This window comes from Diabrotica virgifera, chromosome 3, assembly GCF_917563875.1.
Source record: "Diabrotica virgifera virgifera chromosome 3, PGI_DIABVI_V3a".
Classification (NCBI taxonomy): domain Eukaryota; kingdom Metazoa; phylum Arthropoda; class Insecta; order Coleoptera; family Chrysomelidae; genus Diabrotica; species Diabrotica virgifera.
The window spans coordinates 149,166,562-149,189,472 of record NC_065445.1 but is presented as its reverse complement, the minus strand read 5'-3'; the positions used below and the strand labels follow the sequence as shown (position 1 = coordinate 149,189,472).

The window sequence follows — 22,911 nt, the reverse complement described above, 5'->3', positions numbered from 1 at the left end:
CGTAAAAATGAGTGGCGCATACAATATTCCAGCTACAAAAGATCTAATGTCCACTTTACATCAACAATAAATTGAACAATAAATTGACAAAGTTATTCAAGGCCAAATTTGACGAGTACAAAATGTATGTTTGTAAAAGAAAATGAAGGAATTTGATGAAATAGAACAATTGGATATGTTTTATTTTGTCAAATTTCTTTATTTTCTTTTTATTCACGGCAAAATTGGATGTAGAATTGTGTTTTGTATAATTCAAATTTGACCTTGAATAACTTGTTGTCAATTTCTTGTCCAATTATTGTCGATGTAAAGTGGACTTTATATGAATATTACGTAGCGCGAAAATGTATTTTCATTTTGATGCAAAACAAAATTCTAGTTTTATTTAAAAATTGTTTTTCATAATATTTGCCCAATTTAAAGTAAAACGCGCCACAAAAGAGTAACTTTGATACAGTTTGAATTTTGAAACTCTTGTGGCGCGTTTACTTCAAATTTAGCAAATATTATGAAAAAATCTTTTAAAATAAAACTAGAATTTTGTTTTACATCAAAATGAAAATACATTTTCGCGCCACGTAATATTCATATCAGATCTTTTGTAGCTGGAATATTGTATGCGCCACTCATTTTTACGGCGTTTAGCGGTTTTTATTCTTGTATCAGGAGTTTTTCAAAGTTATTTATAAATTAAATGTGTAAAGTGGAATGCAATGTTTCTCGATTACACGTTAAGCTTTATAAATGGTCGCCTTTGTCGCATTATCTCCCAAATGATCTAGTGTCCATCGAACACTAGATTTTTTTTCTATTCGAAATAGATTGAAAAAAATATTGGGATGGCCGGTAAATGAACTCGGATTACCCGTTGCCAGATCAAATTAGCGTCGTAACCACTACAGCTACATAAACCATTTAGGGAATAATCGGTAATTGGATTATACTTTTGTAGCTTAATAACTTCTAAACGGCTTAACCGATTTTGTTTACTAAACATGAGTTTGAAACGTATTGACAAGTAGTATCTTATGCACCTAAGATCAAGTATGATTTCTTCTTCTTAAGGTGCCTATCCGTTCCGGATGTTGGCGACCAGCATGGCTATCCTAACTTTGCTTGCTGCTATTCTGAATAGTCCGGTTGTCGATGTATTAAACCACTTTCTCAGGTTTTGAAGCCAAGATATTCTTCTTCTCCCTGGTCCTCTCTTTCCAAATACCTTGCCTTGAAGAATGAGTTGCAACAAGCCATATCTCTGTTCATTCCTCATAACATGGCCAAGATATTCTAGTTTGCGCTCTTTGATTATGTTAATAATCTCGCATTCCTTGCCTATTCTACGTAGAACCTCAATATTAGTCACACGATCCACCCACGAAATTCTCAAAATGCGCCTGTAACACCACATCTCAAATGCCTCGAGTTTTCTCAAAGAAGCCTCGGAAAGTGTCCAGGCCTCTACTCCGTATAATAACGTAGAAAATACATAGCATCTGATGATAGAGATTTTGGTAGCAAGAGGTAAATCGTGGCTTCTGAAAAGAGACTTCATCATTATGAACGCTGATCTCGCTTTTCCTATGCGTTGTTTTATTTCACTTGAGTGGTCCCACTGGCTGTTTATGTTGGTACCAAGGTATGCGTAGCTGTCGACCCTGTCAATTAGTTGTTGGTTAACCAAAAGCTGTGTATTTAATATTTCGCGCTTACTGACTACCATATACTTTGTTTTTTTCGTATTGAGATCAAGTCCGTATTCTCTACTTATATCTGATATGCGCGACATTATTCTTTGCAAACCATCTAGACTGTCTGCAAAAACTACAGCGTCGTCGGCATATCTAATGTTGTTCAGACGCACTCCGTTGACTAATACGCCTTCCTGTAGTTCTCTCAGCGCTTGCTCGAAGATACATTCAGAGTATATATTAAACAGCACCGGGGACAGGATGCATCCTTGCCTCACTCCTCTATCTATGGAGACTGCCTCTGTTAATTGGTCTTCCACTTTAATATTGGCAGTTTGGTTGTAATACAAATTATATATGATTCTCAAGTCTCTATCATCTACTCCCGCTTCTTTCAAGATGTTTATGAGTTTATCATGTTTTACTCTATCAAACGCCTTTTTGTAGTCGATAAAACAAATATACACTTCACAGTCAACATCCCTGCATCTTTGCATAAGCACTTGGACAGCGAATAGAGCCTCTCGGGTGCCTAAGGCATCGCGGAATCCAAACTGCGTCCATGATATCTGTTGTTCGCATTTTTTATATATTCTGCCATGTATCACCTTCAGAAACGTTTTGAGTAAGTGGCTCATTAGGCTAATTGTTCTGTAGTCTTCACATGTTTTGGCATTTACTTTTTTGGGTAAAGTTACGAAGGTCGACTTTAACCAGCTTTGGGGTATTTTTCCAGTTACGTATATTTTGTTGAATACGGTTGTTATCCATTTTATTCCTTGTTCATCCATAAGTTTTAGGAATTCTACATAAAACTGGTCAGGCCCTACAGCTTTACCATCTTTAGTTGTTTTAATAGCTGACGTGACTTCTTCAATGGTAATCGGGGGTCCTGTTTGGCATTCAATGTCTTCAATGGTATTCTGCCTTTCATCTGCAAAAGTTACTTCCACATATTTCTTCCACGTGTCTAGTTTTTCTTCCACACTTAACAGTGGTTTGCCTTGGTTATCTGCCAAACACCCAACTCTTCTAGGTTTGTATAAGCCTGCAGCTTCTTTAACTTTTTTGTGCATATTGAATGAATCGTGTTTATGTTGCAATTGCTGGATTTCCGCACACTGTTCTCTTAGTCGTGTATCCTTAGCTATTCTAATTGCTTTTTTGATATCTTTATCTATTCTTTTGTATAATGACATGTCCTGATCTTTGGACTTTCGCCTCTCTTCCATCATATCTAAAATCTCGTTTGTCATCCACGATTTCTTCTTTATTTTTGGTGGTTTGAGGAATTTCTCACGTATGTCTTGTGAAACTGTATGCAACTTTTCTATCTCCTGGTCCATTACATCCGATTGAATAACGGTATTCAAGTTGTTCTGTATATACCGTTTTACACTCTGTTCTGTGTTTTGGTCTTTTAATAGCCTTATGTCGAATTTTGGATTGACACTACGTCTAACCTTCTTTAGCCTGAGCTTAATTTTGCCAATCAGTGGGTTATGGTCTGACTTGATATCAGCTCCTGGGTATGTCTTGACTGATGTTATGCTGTTACGGAATCTTTTATTAATCATGATGTAATCTATTTGATTTCTCACTATGCGGCCTGGAGTGTCTTGAGGTGATTTCCATGTATATAATCTTCTGTAAGGGAGTTTGAAGTAAGTGTTAGTAATCACAAACTCTTCTTCTGCCACAAATTCACCCAGTCGGTCTCCTCGCTCATTTCTTTCTCCAAGTCCAAATTGCCCTATGAATTCTCCCGATTGTCCCCTACCAATCTTAGCATTTAGATCACCCATAATCAAAGTTAAATCCTTTTTGGGGAGGCATTTTAAGGTGTTGGATAGTTCATTATAAAATGCTTCAATTATCTCGTCCGGTTTGTCAGCTGTAGGGGCATATACCTGGATAATGTTAGTTGTAATTGGGTAGGTATTAAGTTGAAGGAGGAGTATTCTTTCCGATATAGGTACAAAATTTTTAACATGTCTGGCAGTTTCTTGATTTAAGATTATACCTACCCCATTTTCGTGTCTTCGATTAGGGTTACCTGAATAATATATGTGATGATCATTAATTTTACATTGCCCAGAGTTCGTCCATCTCATTTCACTTATTCCCATTATGTCTACTGATAGTCTATCCATCTCCTTGATTGCATTATGAGTCTTACCTGCCTCGTATAATGTTTTAACGTTCCATGTGCAGATCGTGAGGTTTATCTTTACACTATATTGGCAAGGATTTCTTCTGCTGGCGACCGAGAAGGCCTTGCCGTCTTGTGATTGTCCTTCTCTGCCGGATCTTGGTATCCGAGTTCCATGATCAGTAATATCGTTTCTATGATTTGTCGTAGTCATGCTAATTGTACTAGGGGTACTCTCCGAGTCTTTAATGCAGTGGTTCCCCGTTGCCTTCTGCATCTTTATGCCGTTGACCGTTACGTTGTTATTAGGTTCATCCGCCTTCGAGACCGATTTATCAATCTCAGGACAAAAAGGTGCCCTTCCACTTATCAGCTCATCCGCCCGAAGCCGTTGGCCAGTAAGTGGGGGGATTGCTTATACCGGCAATCGCTCGGACGTCAGAGCCTCGTTTGTTATCTGGCAGGATGCACCGAAAGGTCAGTATCAAGACCATTACACGGGCAGGTGAGGTTGACATTTGGATAGGAGAGGCTATACGTTGCGCATCACTATCCCTTACATCCCATCAAGTATGATAACTGAAGCTATTACAGGAATTATTGAGCTTGAAAAACCGTTTTTCCCATAAGAAATAGATTTGATCATACTTATGAAGCCTATAACTTAAAAATTCGAATTTTCCCGGATATAAAGTATACACCGTTAGATTCGTCTAGAGTTCTTCTACAAACGCTCAGTTATTGGCGTAATTCGTAGGTTGAAATTTTGAGTAATTGTCGAAAAACCAAAATTTTCAAAGTTTAGTTTTTCAGTTTTTCGGCTATACTGAGCCGTGTGTATCTATGTCTGATACTGACAGCTTAGACACCATTTGAAAGCTTAACTCAACGCTATTTATTTGATGTATTTACTGTTCTCCTGTCTCTTCTTGAACCGAAGATATACCGCCAAAAAATATGCAGTTTTGTACCTACCAAGTCCTATAGCTGGCTTATGGGTAGTCAAAACTCACAAACTACACCGGTTCTGAATCGGCCCTCACCCCCTCTTCAAACACAGAAAAAAACTTCAGATCGGTTTAACTTTTCCACACACATACATACATACCACAAACATTTTCCCTTTTTTAAATAAAAATTGACTCATATTTCTGAGCTCGGTTTCTAGTTATTCTAGTTATTTCTGAGATTCTAGTTATAAATCCCAATTGGCTTACTGAGAAGGAACTCCAAGTATTCGCTGATGCCGAATAAGGTTTATAACAAACAGCTAAGTGTATTTTTTTCAAAAAAAAAAAAACAAATCCACTGTTTTAAGTGTATTTTCTTGTGGCGTATAAAGTACGCCACGCGTGTAGTTATGTTATAACTTGATGCGCGGGAGGTTAAAGCTTAAATGAAAAAAAAAAAAAATTAAATTTTGTATTCTAACTTTCATCGTACGAGCCGAAACCCGTCGATATACCTACCGAAAACACTTTCATAGTCGTTAGTTAGCTCTTTGGCGCGGAAGTCTGTCTTGAAGCATAATTAAGTTATGTCGATTTGTTTAGAAGGTGCAAAAGTGAGACTATAAGAAACAAAGAAACACATAAGAAAATAACAAACAACAAGAAGAATGCAGTATTAAGTGACAGCGAAGACAAGCATATTGAAGAAATCGATGACGATGAAAGTGACACGGAAAATTTGATACTACGATATTGTGGAGAATGAAATGGAACCCAATCAAGATTTAGATATATCCGATGTTAAGGAAGACGACTACATACTCGTACAATTTCCCACGAAAAAGAAGATTGTATATTACGTTGCTCATGTTGAATCGGTTGATAATGGTTCCCATGTAGTATCTTATCTTCGGCGCAAGGACAATTCATTTATATATCTTTCCAATCCAGAAACGTACGAGGTCGATCCTATAGACTATAGACGTATAGATATAGTAATGAAGCTTCCTAATCCGACTTTCCATGGTGGAACAGAACGCATGAAGAAGTCACTAATATTTGAAACAGATCATTCTTCTTACAATGTTCAATAAACCTTAAATTTTTGTTATCTACATTTCCATTATAATAATCTTTAATTTACTATAGGTACCTAATAGGTATTATATATTATTGTGTTTTCAATTTTATCAATCAAAGGCAAAATAAAAATTAAATTAAATTTTTTTTGTATAACGCGGGCACATAAATTTGATACACCCTGTATATTGATCTGTAAATATTTATTAGAATTTAGTTTGGATGTAAGTGAATTTCTTTTTTTATGAGCTTTCCGATGAACCATTAAAGACTTTTGTGAATAATTAAAGTGAAAAGAACGATGTATTTAGGTTTAAAATGGAAAAAGATTGTTTATTACGGGAACTATAGAATCCACAGGTAGAGGTAATTATCATTTTCTAGAAAAATGGTTTAAAAGAAAGTTTGGAATTTTAATATATTTGTTTCACCCCGAGTAAATGTTGTAGAGTTCCCCGAAAGTAATTAGGATGGTCGGAATAATTTTGAAAATGACTGTTTGTTTGTCGAATGGAAAAGAGAAATGTTTCTGAGTCTTGGCAATTTGGAAGGGGAAAAGTGGTTTGAATGTTTGAGTGAGTTTGAAAAAGAAGTCATTATGTGATTGGCATCGCTGAGGAGCAGTTCGACGTTTTCGTGGATAGATAGTTAGCAAGTACCAGTGGTTGTTTGATAGTGGAGAATAGTGCTGAAAAGTGGAACGAGAGACAGATCAAATTGAGACGAAATACCTCTTTGATTCTGTATTATTGTGAGAAGGAGAGCAGAGAATTTTTGGAGTTTTGTTTGAATCGAGTACTGGTCAAAAGAGGCCTGGCTTGTTGGAGAATTGGTGCTGGTATGCTGATAGTTTTGAAGCTGGAGAACGGAGAGGGCTTTGATGAGTAGCCTTTAACATAGTCAACGAGGGAGAGCTGTTTTGGGTCACGAGAAGACATCAGTGTGAGTGAAGCAAAAGGTCAGTCAACTTATGTGAAAGATATTTTAATGTTCGGAAACTAAAATTTTGAGTAAAAAGCGTAGGAATTAAAATTCCAATATTTCAAAAAGTAAATAGGAAGTATAGCTAATCTTGCGAATGCATAATTTGGTTTTGTTTATTTTGTTGTACCAAAGTCATCGGGAACAAACCGATAAATTGTTTTTTTTTAACTAGAATAAATTTAAGTGGTAAAAATTTCATTGGGACATCTGTGTCCACAGGTTTTAGATTTGATAGACTTTTAGAGTATTGATTTTGATAAATAAAAGACAATTCTGTATGTTTATTTTATATTTTTGCTTGATTTCTTTTTCCTATTTTATCCCGATTAGGATCAACTAAGAGATACTGAAACCACGAGAGAAGATAAGTATAACGTAAGATAATTTAGACATTTTTTTAATATTATAAAAAGGCACCCTGAGATTTTTTATTCATTTTTTATGTATGATTTGCGACAATTAAATAATTAATCAAATAAATAATAATTAATATAAAATTAATAAGAAGCAGATCATAACAATATATTATATTATATTATATTACCTTTTAATTTCTTTCTTTTATAAAAAAAGTGTTTTCTAGCTTGTGTATCATTTTTGTACCATGCCGTTTCACTTTCTCCCAAACCCAATTTTGCTGACTAAAACACAGCTTTTAAATATGTCTCAAATTTGCCTGTCTCATAATTATTGTACCTTATGAGAGGTGAAAAATCAGACATATAAAATGTATTATTTTTTAAAAAATTGATGTATTATTGGCAAATTGACCATTGGCAAATTGACCATTGGCAAATTGACCATATGAGAAGGTTCTGTACATATTTCTGCACATATAGATGTTTTTCGCTTTTAATTTTCAATCAAAATTGGCATAAAAAAATCAAACGATTTAAATAATGTCTCATAATTGCCCCACTTGACCCTATGTGCTAAATTTGCAGTTACTCGAGCGTTATGGGGACCTATTGCGTTGTGAAGAGTAGGTCCTAAACAGTGGCGGCTCGCGACCTCAGTATGCGGGTAGGCTACACATATACTTCGGGTAGGCGACAAAAAATATCCTACAATTTGTAATACATTTTGAGCCGTCTTGCAATACTAAATGTAATCTATGAGCGCAACAATGTGTAAAAATTGCTTTTGGAGCATCTACTTTAATTTTTGATTGTAATCCGTTTAAAGTGCCAGCCATTACACTTGCACGATCGTAAAATTGAGCAATTTATTTATTTTTGTAATCATATGGCTCAAGCACGTTTGAAATTAAACTATATAGAGCGTCTGCAGATCTATTCTCGCTAACATCAAAAAACCCTAAAAATCTTTCTGTTACCTGACCAACTTTTTTAACAAAAGGGATTGTTAAAGTACACTGTGATTTTTCGATTATATCAGTAGTATCGTCCGCTAGTATAGAAAAAAATTGACTTTCATTAATTTCTGTTGAAATTTCATTTTTTACGTAATCGGCAAGGCAATCTGTTAAATCATTTTGTATTGTTTTTGACAAACCCGTGAACACCCCTTCTATTTTTTAACATGATCCTGGATTTCCTGATCGCGTTTAACTACTAAATTAAAAATTTCTTTAAAATTACCCATGTTTGAAGAATTATGGCTCTCATCACGACCGCGAAATGCAGGTTCTTGTTTTACTAACAGAATTGTAACATCAATTTCTTCAACTTCTTCAATGTTTTTCAACTTCTTCATTCTATATCTTATTAGATAGAGAAATTTGTCCAGCTAAAGCACTGTCAATCGTTTGTTTATTTTTCTCTAACCGTTTTAAACCTAAGCAATTGTTTAAATGTTCTTTCGAAGATTCATGTTTTTTTACACTAGCTGATAAATTTTTCAAATCTGAATATCCCTGACTCACCCAAACATTTTGCTTCAAATTTGAGAGCAACAGACAAGGCCAAGAGAAAAGTGAATTTTTAAAATAACTTCCGCTTAGCCATTTATGATTTTCATACCATATTGTTTTAAACGTTCTCGAAAATGGTCGATTGTCTTTTGTCTTATCTGTGGATAAAATTGTTAAATTTGGTAAAGGCCGGCCCATTGAAATAATTTCTGACCTTTCTTGATTTTGGCGTCTTGAATAAGGCGTCTCGATCAAACTGCATATTACATCGTTTAAAATATTCATATTCGATGACTAAAGTTTTTCCACCAATAAAACTAACACACCTACGATTCAACAACGTCAAATATTACTTATTTTATTTTTGTATCAAATAATAATTTACTCTTCGAATAAATTGATAAGTTAACAATTAACCTCGCTTTAAATTTTTAATTATCTATAAATTCTAATAACACTTCTATCTATATCTATAAAATATAATGGACGACTGACAAATAACTATTCACAGATTTATTTGTCGTTAGTGAATTATTACTAAATTAATATAAAATTAAAATGACCTTCAATAGACCGATCTCAAATTTACCTGTTTATTATTCAGTTTTCATAAACAAATTTAATTTGTCCTACCTAGTTTTATTCAATACTTAACCTACTAATAACAGCCAAAATCAAAAAACAAAATTATTTAAAACAGTTTCACAAGACACAAGAGAAGCAACTGATAAAATTTTGGAGGTCCGGCTATAAGACTCTGTGCCTATGCGCCCTTTCAAAATCGTAGAATACGCGAGACCTGCAGCAGGCCTGCTCGCGTAAACAGAGAGAGATCGCACGTGAATTCGGTGTTGGCGTCGTTCTATTTCAGGCTACGTTTTCAAGTGCCTGACCCAGGAAGAATATAGAATCTTATACAGTACTACTGATACTACAAGGAGCGTACAATAATTATAACTACGGAGAAAATTTTTTGGATATTCTTACAAATAATTTGGATAATTTTTGCTATTTTATTGTAGGTATTGTGTCAAAATTTATAAATTACAATTTTGAAATAAGTAATTTATATTAATAATTTATATTATTGTACTACATTTGAAGAGGGTAGGCGGCGCCTACCTTGCCTACCCCGACGGGCCGCCCCTGGTCCTAAAACCAAAAAAATTTAAGTTTTCCATAAAGTGGGGGACTTTCCATTTTTTAATTTAATTTTCCATTTCCAACAATCGTTTTTTCCGATTATAGCGCCATCTATCCATAAAATAGGGGCTCCTGTTTAAGATTTTTAAGTAACTCACCACCCCACCTCCGTGGGGGTCGTGTTTGGTGTCATTCGATAGATTTTTCAGAATTTTTGAATAAGTATGCTGCCGTGCTAGGCCCAAAGACGGTAACTAACATTTGAAAAAATGGTGGCAAAATCGATTTCAAAATTGAATGCTACAATTTTGGCCCGTTAGGGATTTATGGACTAGCTAATAGATTTAATGCATGGATATATGCCCCAGTTTATTAAGGGAACCATTAATTATATATTAAAACAAAGTTTTATATAAAAAGAGGTAGATACCGCTAAAACGTTTTATCAAAACTTACTATAATACTAAGCCTATTAGCGGTATGTGGTTTACAGTTGTGATTGATATGAAATAAAAAGCTTTTCTGTGTAGTAAAGTTTATTAAATTGAAATAATTAAAATACTATTAAATGTTATTATTTTGTTGAGCCACGATATGACAACAACAAATTGACAATATTTCGTTGTCGTTATATCTGTTTTCTTTCAACAGTCAATAAAAACCTATTGGTTCATTAATAATAATGTTCCATTTGTGATTCAATATAGACAATTAAATAGACAACCGAACAACATACCAAAAAACCTATTTAGTATTACAATGGTATTACCTCATAATTAACATTTTTTATAAAATCTTTTATAGTGCGTCTAATAATTTGGGCGAAACTGTACTTATACTAGGAAAAAACAGAATCCCTTCAGATGGTTATAGATGTTTAAACAGCTGCTGATGTTAGCGTTTTAAAGAATTCTTCAACTGTAAATGTGATTGTAAACCATACTTTTCACTTCTATTCTCAGCCATTATATTCTTAGCGACAAAGGTTCGCTATTTTACGACTTTTATAATAGCCGACACCTACCCTAATATTATTATGCATTGTTATATTATTGGGTATTTCACAATATCATATTGGGTATTAAAATACCATTACTTAATGTAATTAGGGCAAATTTTAACATTTTATTAGTTGTATTGTACAAACTAGTTATATGTTATGATTAAAATATGATCACATTGTCTTTTACCTATTTATAATAACATTGTATAACTAGACTACTAGATATTGTCTAGTTAAGCAATGATAATAGCTTGTATTTAAACAAAAAAAATGCAATCAATGGGACTGCTAATCCCATGTACGACCAACAAAGGGTTAATTACAGAAAACTTTAAGTATGAAACAGACCTTGCGCCTGTACAGGCTGAACATAATTTTTTTTTCACCTCTTGTAATTACTTTACGATAAATGGTCCTCTTTCTATAATATTGTCTTCAGTGGTTTCACACCTCGTGTTTCACAACTCTTACTCGACTCTACTTGATTTTCTAAAAAAACAAAATATTTTAAGTCTCTTTCTCTAAAAATGCTTGTGGACAGCGTGTGGATATATTATTAAGTTTTTAAAACCTAATTAAAAAAAAAGGAATATTTTTAAATATGAAAATCTCTTACTGCCTAATTCAAGATATAAATCACCCACTTGGCGCAGAGTCATATTGTTTAGGACAACATAATTGGTTAATTCTGGAAACACTATAAACAAAAATGAAAATACATTTCAATAGATATAATAATCTCGAAAAGTTCTCATCATCCTCGCTAATTATTTCTTTTACTAACACAACTGTTTTAACTAACACAATAATTTTTTAACCTTGTAAAGTTAGGCCGAATTTACTTCGTAATACTAAGGCGATTTGGCGGTTTCTAAATGTAGGCGTAGCATTCTTTAAAGTAGATTAGCGCTAAGTGCAATATGCTAAGGTATATGGACGGCAACTGTAGCAGATACCGTCAAAACGCCATAGTATTTAACATTTACCGCCAAATGGCTTAGTATTTTAACTGAAAAGTGTAGATACCGCTAACAAGATTGCAATTTTATTTAAAATATAATGCTTCTACAACTCCAAAGACTTTGTAAATATATACTAAATACCCTATTCTACCTAAAAATACAAAAATCTCATTTTCGATAAAAAATCAATTACCGCCTTTGGGCTTACGTGTATTTTTCAGTGTTTCGATCTGATGTTCATTTCGCGAAATATGGCGGGATTCGTATTTAAAATTTTAAATTTACCCCTCTCCGTGGTGGTCGTGTTTGGTATCATTCGATAGATTTTTGAAAAATATAACACGTATTTTTTAGTTTTTCGATCTGACGTTCAAAGCGAAATATTCGCTTTTTTTTTGTGAAACTTTGTGACTCGCCCATTTCCTTACGCCCCGCTCAAATCATCAGATTTTTGAAATATACACTGTTTTGCATTTCTGACGATTTGCAAATCTGACGATTTCGAGTTTTTCTAAGGATAGATTTTTTTTCGGAAACCCCTTAACGAACTCCAATGTATTAAGAGCCAATATAATATGGTAGAGGTACTTTTACAGACTAGGTACAAGGTTTCTCTCCATGTGATAATCTGACGCACTCGAGTAACTGCAAAAATCCCCGCTTGGGCTCCCCTACCATACCTAATGGCCCAGTTAAGGAATATATTTGGCTTTAGACGTAAATATTGTCCAGTCGGTTTAGACGAATAACAGGACTAACCTTGCATTAGGAGCTGCCCCAAATTTTATTTTTCTAATCTTTAAGGGGGGTCAATAGTAGTGTAAATTTAAAATCTCGACTGAATTCCGCCGTTGCGTTAGCCGCCATCTTGATTTTAAACGAGAACCGTTTTTGCTCAATATCTCCGGCATTTTCAACTTCTCGACAAAAAGTATACAAAACCAAAATTGTTGAAAATATGATTTTCTATAACTTCGGTTATTACAATTTTTTCGTGAGGTCGATATTTTCCGAGTTATGGTGGAAAATAGTGACAGTTAGAGCATAATTATTGAATTATCTCGTTTATTATTAGTTTTACGACAAAAATGTACCTGTACAGAAATAGAGAGAATTAAATTCTACACAATTTTGATCTAGTTAATTTTTTTGCTAAAATTAATATTTAAGGTAGTACGTATGCGGTAATGGCGCGAGCGTAAGACCCGATTGATTTTATAGCAATTGTTTTTGTTCAATATCTACGCCATTTTCAACTAAAATTGTTCCAAATATGATTTCCTACAATTTCTTTTTAACAATTTTTTCATGCGGTTGATATCTTCCGAGTTGTGGGAAAATAGTAAAAAGTAGTGGGGGGAGCAAATTATTCAGTTGAATCTTGTTTCCGAGCTGCCCCAAATTTTATAATTCTATCCTTTAGGGGAGATCAATAGTAGTCTAAATTTAAAATCGCGACTGAATTCCGCGGTTGCATTAGCCGCCATATTGATTTTAAAGGAGAACCGTTGTTGCTTAATATCTCCGCCATTTTCAACTTTCCGACAAAAACGGTAGGAACTGAAATTGGTGGAAATGCAATTTCCTACAATTTCTTTTGTACAATTTTTTTTATGCGATCAATATTTTCCCAGTTAAGGGGAAAAATAGTGGAAGCGAAGGAGAAGCACAATTATTGAATTGTCTCATTTATTATTAACTTTAAGACATAATTGTACATAAACAAAAATAAAGAGAATTCTATTTTATACAATTTTTGAAACTTCCAAAGAAACACCAACCAAACGTAAGTACCTACATAAAAGATATAAATATTAATTTACATCCATTAAGTTCACTTAATTTTATTAACTAGCGGGTTTTATTGGTTGAAATTTTCTGTCGATATTTTAAGTTTCATTTCAGCTAATAAATTTTTATATTTCAACAATTTTTTTTTAATTTCGGACCCTGTTGGTGGGAATTTTCCCATCCCCCCTCGTAGACCCGCCACTGGTTCTCTCGAAAAATTGTAGTAAATCGTAATTGGAACAAATTCAGTTCTTACACTTTTTGTCGAAAAGTTGAAAATGGTGGAGATATTAAACAAAAACAATTGCTACAAAATCGATCTGGCGGCACACATAGTGGAAGCGGGTTCCGCTTACACAAGGATCTAAAGACCGAGCGAGTCTCGTAGATTACACGGCTTCGAGCCACGCTTCACGCAACCGTATTTGCGTACTTGTGTTTTGAGTTGTGTGGTCGTGCTCTGGTCGAGTGGAGTTATAATTTACCAAATTTAAATATAATCGTTTCTACTGATTCATAATATGTATACTACAGTGCTAGTCAAAAGTCCGTACCCCCCTCGTATCTTTTAAACGGTTATACCTATAATAGTGAAATTTGGAGGGAGGAAATAAAAGGACGTGAGCTTCTTAACTAGTCATGACAGGTGATGTAATAGTGACAGATGACGTTGCAGAGCCACTGTGACCGATAATTTTAAATGGGACCCTATGGCAAGTGATACCTCGTTTGAATATTCAGTCATACTAATTTTTTTGGGTTTTAGTTGATTTGAATTTTGGTGAATAAATTAAATGAATATAATATTGTAGTTTCGCATTTAATTAATAAAAATTCAACTGTCCGCCTATGGTTTTTTTGTCAAAAAGGTTGACGTTTTTCAATTATCTAGTAGTTTTTACGTCAACGTTAACCTTTTTGACAAGTAATTATATGCGGAATTTTGAATTTTTATTAATTAAATGCGAAACTACAATTTTATATTTATTTCATTTATTCATCAAAATTAGCTTAAACTCAAACAAAATTAGTATGACTGAATAGGTATTTTGAATACCTATATCAAACGAGGTATCACTTGCCATAAGGTCCCATTTAAAATTATCGGTTACAGTGGCTCTATAACGTCATATGTCACTATTACGTCACCTCTCATGACTAGTAAAGAAGCTTACGTCCGTTTATTTCCTCCCTCCAAATTTCACTATTATAGGTATAACCGTTCAAAAGATACGAGGGGGGTACGGACTTTTGACTAGCACTGTATAATATAATATATTAAAGTTTTTAAATATTGCTAATATTATTAAAGTTTTTAACATTGTATTTTAATATACTTTGTTTTATTAATAATATCTAATATTACCTACTTAGTATTGCACCTTGTTCAAAAAAAGTTCAAGATAAATACCGCGGTGTTTTCATATGAAAATGCAAAGCAAAATATACAATTTGCAGAGTATGTAAATGCTTGTTTTTTGATAAAATAATACAAATTGCATGTAGGTAGGTAGAGTAACAAAGCGTTGAGTAGTTATAACAAAAGTAGCTACGCCATCTGAGACACGATAAGGATGAAATTAGTTTTATATTTTCTTTTCTCATGGAGCATGCATGATGGAGAGTTTTTTAAAATACGTAACAAAGCATGTTGTTTTGTTATCTATGTTGCAAATATGTTGTTTTTTTTCCAACTTACAAAATATGTTGTTTTCAATACAAGTACCTAATTGTTGTTTTTATTTACTGAGCATTTAGAATTTTGACTAACACTTTGAAAATAAAACAAAAGTTTAAATTATAAACACAACACTAAATAAATAATTTCTGACAACGGTCAAAAACCACACTTAAAAGTTTTAGAAATTCACACCACAGAATCAAGTTACTCAAATTTTTAAACACCTCACCTGACACAGTGTCTTAAGTACGATTGCGCGAAGCCGTGCAATTTACGAGACGCGCTCGGTCTGTAGATCCAAGTTCCGCTTACGGGCAAACCGCGCGAGTTTGAGCGGTTGTCGCGCGCGGGAATGGTAACACAGTGAAGACAGGTAAAAGCGAGAGAAATCGTTCAAATTTGTCAGTTGTGTCTACTACTTGTAGCAAAATGTCGTCTTCTGATGACGATATAATTGCTTTAGATTCTGGTTTGACTAAACTGAATAGAAAGAGAGTTGGTGTACATCCTATTAATCGAGAAAGATTAATTTATGGAGAATATCATCATTTATTTCAAAAATTAAAAGAAGATAATGAACGATTCTTCCAGTATATGAGAATGGCTCGAGAGACTTTTAATTATATTTTGGAGAAAGTGGAATATCGGTTAACTAAAAACTACAATATTATTAAATGCATTTGTATTTTACATAACATAATTATTGATAAGGAAGGTTTTCAACGACATCTAAGCGATGTATCTGTCGAACATTGCAGGGGAAATACCGAGAGACAAATCACGGGAAGACCTCCCAATGAAGCAAAAAATATTCGTGATATTTTTGTAACGTATTTTTCACAAAATCTTACACATAAATATATAAATAAATACTGTAAACACTTACCATCTTCTTTCATTTGAATGCTTATTTCCCTCCAACATTTATCCGGTTGCAATGCAAGTTTTCCCTCTTGTCCCAAATAGGAGGTCGTTCAAAAACTGCAGCAATCAATGCCTCCTTATTCATTGTAAAATAGTAAATTCGCTGAACTCGGGCGACAAAAAGCGGGAATAAACTTAATTCTGCGACAAGGCGGGTTAAAGCGGTTGGCCCGCGCGAACCTGCTTTGACTATGTTCGTGTACATTTAAAGACGTGCATTCATTTTGAAAACGTTTAAAAGCGGGTACGCGCGGTTTAACCGTAAGCAGAAACCGCTTCCACTGTGTTCGCCGACTTGCGCTCGCACCTTTACCGCATATATACGTACTACCTTAAATATTAATTTTATCAAAAAAATTAAAGAGATCAAAATTGTACAAAATTTAATTCACTTCCTTTTGGTATAGATACATATTTGTTGCAGAACTAATAATAAACGAGATAATTCAATATATCAATAATTATGCTCTAACTGTCACCTGTCACTATTTGCCCCTCATAACTCGGAAAATATCGACCGCACGGAAAAAATTATAATAAACATATAACATTTTCAACAATTTCAGTTTCTACACTTTTTGTCGAAAAGTTGAAAATGGCGGAGATATTGAGCAAAATCGGTTCTCGTTTAAAATCAAGATGGCGGCTAACGCAACGGAGGAATTCAGTCGAGATTTTAAATTTACATTACCATTGACCCCACCTAAAGATTAGAAAAATAAAATTTTGGGCAGCTAGTAATGCAAGGTCAAATGCTATCCCGACTTGGCTAATAATAGAGAAAATGGTTTTAAAGTACATTATTAATTTGATAGCTTGAGGTTTTCTTTATCAAAATGATTAATAACAAAATTTAAATGTGTTTTTCATTCGCTAAAAAATTGTTTTTGCTAAAATGCAAAAAACTTTAATTTCGGCCTATGTCGAAAAATTAGTGGGACCTAGTGGGACCGGTCTAATAGACCTGGACCCGCGTACCAAAAAAAGTTGATTGTTAGTGCAAGCTGAAAATTTGTTAATAGCTTAACGGTGTCTAGTTGTCTAGTCGGACAAACTTTGATGTATGGGAACACTGGAACAGGGGAAGTTTTAATTTTGGAACAGGTTAAACATTTGGAACATCAGCTATACTACGAAAACGTTCCATGTATTTTGTCGGACAGAACTTTCAATTGATTTTTTTTCCAATTTCATTAAACCCTCATGCAAAAATCAGACTGGTGTTTATCACCAACTGTGCATTTTAATGAGTGGAACACCAACGATGAACACCAATGAGTGGAAGTTCCAAATTTTTAATCTGTTCCACAATTAAAACTTCCCTGTTCGAGTGTTCCCGTACATCAAAGTTTGTCCGACTAGACACTGTTAAGTTAAACAAATATTCAGCTTGCTATTACTAAACTTTTTTTTGGTACGCGAGCGCGATCCAGACCTATAAAGGTGATCTAGGCCCTATTAGTAGGGTTACCATAATTTATTAAGGCCAAATCCGGACAGGGGTAGTCCAAGGGGCTGTAGAAAATGTAAAATGTGCATTTGACTCTGTTGCTACCTCAACATTATACATATATGCGAAATGCTTAGTTTGTATTGGGCCCAGGGATAGGATGTTCTTCATCTGTTCTTCTTTCGTACTTTTCAGAAGACATAATTTTTCTCAAAATCGGCTTGTCATTTTTTATTTTGTCATGGAATTCGGAACATTAATATTGAGAAGCTTCTTTACAGCAGGCAGAGATAATCTTCCTATTTCAGCCTCCCTTATAAAATTCACCATCGAATAGATACGTTCAGGAGCCGAAGTACCAGGCAGACAAAAGATGAATTCTTCTATTTTAAAAATATTCGTAAAGGAAACGTTGCTTTTAGAAAATGCTTCAAATATTTCTTGCCATTTGTCATGAGTGCTTGGGGTTTCTTCTTTAGGTAGTAGTCCATTTAGGTAATCCATTTAGGTTTCAGCTTTTTTAGAACTTGGAGAAGTGACGAGCGCTCATCAAATAATTCATCCACATTGACAGAATTCTGTACAATGCTGACTATAGTTAAAGCGCTCTCTTTCATCTCTTTCCAGGTAGCCTTGTAGCTTTAACCATTTGATTTAGTTCAGAATGAAATTTCCCACCGTTGGGCCAAGTGTTTTCCATTTTTTTTTTAGTAAAGAAAAAAATCCTGACATTTCTCATTTCCGGACGCCAATCCGGACATGTCTTTCAAATCCGAACTGTCCGGACGAAATCCGGACGTATGGTAACCCTACTTATTAGGGAACTTGCATATATTTGTAAATATTAAAATAATATGAAAAAATATAAGGTAACATGATCTTAAAACGCATGCATGCAAAAAACAAATATTTTTAGAATCTTGAACTTCATACTTCATTTAAATATTTTTAGCTCATACGCATATTACCTTAGAGTAGGGAGAATTTTACACTTCCCAAAATTCTCCCTACTCTAAGCTTATTACAAAGCTTTGAAAAATGTATAAAATTCACATTTCTTCAGACGCGTAAACAGGACTGATGTCACGACCCACGGTCTACCTGCTATCGACAACAAAACCGTTAAGATATTTCGAATTTCGAAAATATTATTTACAAATTCATCCAAATTTACTTAAAACTCTCATTTAGAAATTGATTGTATAAATAAAAGTTCAAAAGAAAAAGAAGTTCTTTTGGGGATTGTACTAATTCCATTTTAATCGTATTTAATTGGAAATTACAAGATACTATTTGTGTTCTTGTATGTAAGTATATCTACTTCATAACGTTTTGGATTTAAAAATTTGTGTTGTTAGAACACCGAGACCTAGAGCTAAAATCTAGATAATTTTGTTGCCCACAATCAAGTAAAAACTTTTCTTTCTAGTCATTTAACTAAAACAACCAAGTAACCAATGTTACAATGTACATACAATGCACAAGTACAGTTAAATGTTTCTGTTTGAAAAATAAGTGTTTTTTGCGTAGCAGATACATTTTGAAAATAATTCAAAATTTACTTATATTTGGATAGAACATGACGTGGGTCGGGCGTAGGAAAATTCTACACTAAACAGGTAGCGATTAAAATTTAATGGCAATTTTCGACACCAGCCCCAATTCCCGTTTTTATCTTACAGGTATATTCGACACCAAATAAATATAGCTGCTGCATAAATAAAATATTACAGTCAATAATTCATTTATTAATTTATTTAATTTATTTAAAAAATAATATACATTTTATTTCTTTAGAACGGTAGTAATATCTAAATATGATACAATTAATAATTTTTGTACATTTTGCAGTTAATATAGGTACATGATACAACTATTTATTTGCTATTCTAGGAATAATTCAATATAGGTTTTATAAAATCTAACCTATGTATTTGTTGGGATCGCAGTTTATCCAGCATTTTCTCCAAAAAAATTTCAATATAGCATTAACGGTAGCACCTTTAGCTTTTTCTGATATTTGTAAACTATTTATTTTGACATAAGTGTCCACTGAAATTCTTTTAAATTTTCAATAAAAATAAAAATAGAAGGATGCGTTGAATAAACAAAAGAAATAAACCTTTAATACACTTGAGTCCACGATTCTTTACCCGTGCGTCATTAATACCTGACGAGATAAAAGATAAAACACATACTTTTTATCTAGCATCATTCTCTTCTACGCATGAAACTAATGACAAACCAGCTACCGCCTGTTATTTAATAAAAACACATGTTATTTTTATGAACGCTCTAGATTCAGTACATTGAAAAGAGATAGGTACAAAAAAGACGTTTGGGGATGTTTTCAGATTTTGAGTAGATACAATTTGAGACGTTTCTGGTTTGTTTACTTTTGTGGCTGTCAGTCTGTTGAATTTTGTCGAATTTTTGCATTTAAGTTTTTTATAGTACACAAACAGTTTTTTTCACAACTAATTTTATATTGGAGTTTAATATGGTAAGTGTACCATATGTAAGTATATGGTATTATCTACCAGCTGTATCTATCCTACACTCCGAGTACAACCAGAAAATGCTATCCCTCCTTCATCCTTTTTCCCACTAAACCTACACCCCCAACACACAAGGTAAAGGTGTAATTATACCGTGCCCAGGCCTGCATGGCAGTTGTGTGTCTAAATTGAACTGTCTCAAACGGTCGACTGGGGGAATCAGGCCACACCCCCTTTCATTTAAGGCCTTGTACCGGCACAGGGAGCGCTGCTGGTATGGACAGTTTATTTCTCCCATACTCGTGGGATCAATATGGAACCATGCAAAAATTTAAAAGATTTAACCCTAGGGGTCTCGCAGGAGAACCCAACAAACAATCAAACTTCCACTGAGACTGTTCGGCAGAATCTGGAAGAAAATAATCCCATCACATCGGGTAATAAAAATACTGAGGACGCAATGCGGACTCCTTTAAAAGATGCTGAGGATGAGGTTTCTCGGCCAAAAATATCTGGGGCACAGAGAAGAAAGCTTCGGAAAATGAGAGAACAGGGAATTGACACTTCTAAGGTCAAATTACCTCCTAGACCTCAAAATAAAACTCCTGGAAATGCCGAAATCACACAAGCTGTCAAGCGGACTGTGTCTGATAGAAGCACTCCTGAGGAGAAATTAACAAAAAAGAGCAGAACTGCTGCTGCCTCTTTCAAAAAGCTCAGCAGCAACTACAAAGCAGCTCTTACGGGAATAAAGACGGCAATAATTCCCAAAGAATACCCAGACATATCTGTAACGGAAAAAGACGTTAGGGCAATAAAAGAGACCCTAATTAAACTTATCGATGAGGTTCCTTGCGCACCTCGTTACGAAGGTAATCGGCTCATGGATGGATACTATGGGTTGATATGTGCTGACGAGGAGTCCTTTAAGATCACAAAAGATTTCTTGGAAGAAAATACGGAGTGGAAGGTCGTTAAGGCTGAGGAACTCCCAAAATCGAAGCGTGTACTGATGTACCTTCCAGAGACTAAAAATGAGGATCTGAAAGTGCCACTGGCACGAATTGAAAAACAAAATCCTGAACTAAAGACCAGTCGTTGGGCAATTCTGAGTTCCAAACCAGCAACTGACGGAGGACTGCATGTGAGTCTCCGAATTGATAAGGAGTCAGAGGCACAGCTCGAAAGGCTTCAATGGAAGCCTTATTACCTTCTACAGCGAGCAAGTATTATACCGTTGGAAGAGGGTAAAGCAAGACAGGCTGGGAACATTGGGGAACCAAAACCTGCAACGATTACTTCCGAACTTCAGGAGGCCGAAGGGGAATCTATGCAGGTGGAAGAAATTACAAGAGGGCCTGTTAGAGACCCCAAAAATGAATAAACTGCAAAATTAAGATCATACAGATCAATTTGCAGCACAAAAAACAGCTTCGGCACTTTTGTACCAGGACGTAGCTGAGAAAAACATTGATATGGTGCTTATTCAAAAACCGTGGATAAATGAAGGTAAGATACGGGGATTAAATGTTAAGGGATGGGAACTAATTTTGGGAGTACCTGACAATAAAATCAGAACTTGTATATTTTGTGGATCTGACCTTAACCTGGTACCAGTTATGGAGCTCTGTACGGGAGACATGACAGCTGCCAGAATTAAACTGAATTGCAATGGGTTGGTTACAGAGTTGATTGTTGCGTCTCTTTACCTTCCTATTGACAGTAAAGAACAACTTCCAGGGACTAACCTAGAGAACCTTCTAGAATACACCAATGATAAGCATACAGAACCTATCATTGGAGTCGACTCCAACGCTCACCACATCATTTGGGGAAGCAGAGATACAAAAAATAGAGGTAAGTTACTTTTTGAGTACCTTTGCACTACTGAACTTGATCTTCTGAACAGGGGTAATAAGCCCACCTTCAGGACATCAAGAGCAGAATCACTAATCGACCTAAGCCTATGCTCTATGGGGATTGGGAACATAATATCTGACTGGCATGTGTCGGATGCGTTATCCTTATCGGATCATGCATACATATGCTTTGAGATAAACTCAGTCAAACCGGAACCAAGGTTCTATAGAGACCCTAAGGTTACCGATTGGGAATCCTTTAAGAGGGATCTTGGAACAAGGGCACGGAATTATCCTAAAAGGCCAAAAAACAATGTTGAGGTTGAGATGGCAGTAGACTGGTTGCAGCATGCAATAGTCGTCTCATATGAGGAAAACTGCCCGTTAAAAGAAAGTCACTCTCCCAGGCAGTGGCGGCTCGTATAACTTTAGGAAGGTAGTGCCAGAATCCGGGCAGCTGCCTAAATTTTTTGTGGCGGTTTTACGATATGGTCAAAAAGGATATAAAATATAAATAAAAAAAAAATAGGCGCAGATATTTTTATCTTATATCTACAGGGTGAGTTTTTAGTGCGGGATCGGTCAATAACTCCATTATGGTATAAAATATCGAGAAAAGTTATTTAAAAAAAATGTAGGCAATGATATTCTCCACGCCTGGAAAATATGTCCATTTCTACAGGGTGATCAGTAACTGCGTGGTATATCAAACATATAATTTTTTAAATGGGACACCCTATATATTTTTTCATATTTATATTCCCCTCATAATTCCTGTTCATATAATATATGGTTTTGCATTACTATACAGAGTATTTAACAAGTTATGGCCATTTTTATTTCGAAATCACTATGAGATTAACACCCTGTATA

At 34.6% G+C, this 22,911-nt stretch overlaps 1 protein-coding gene across 1 annotated transcript in view; it reads left to right on the top strand.

Annotated features, from left to right (window-relative positions):
- Positions 1-22,911, top strand: part of LOC126881349 (uncharacterized) — an 89,243-nt gene that overhangs the window by 1,023 nt on the left and 65,309 nt on the right. The window lies entirely within an intron of this gene.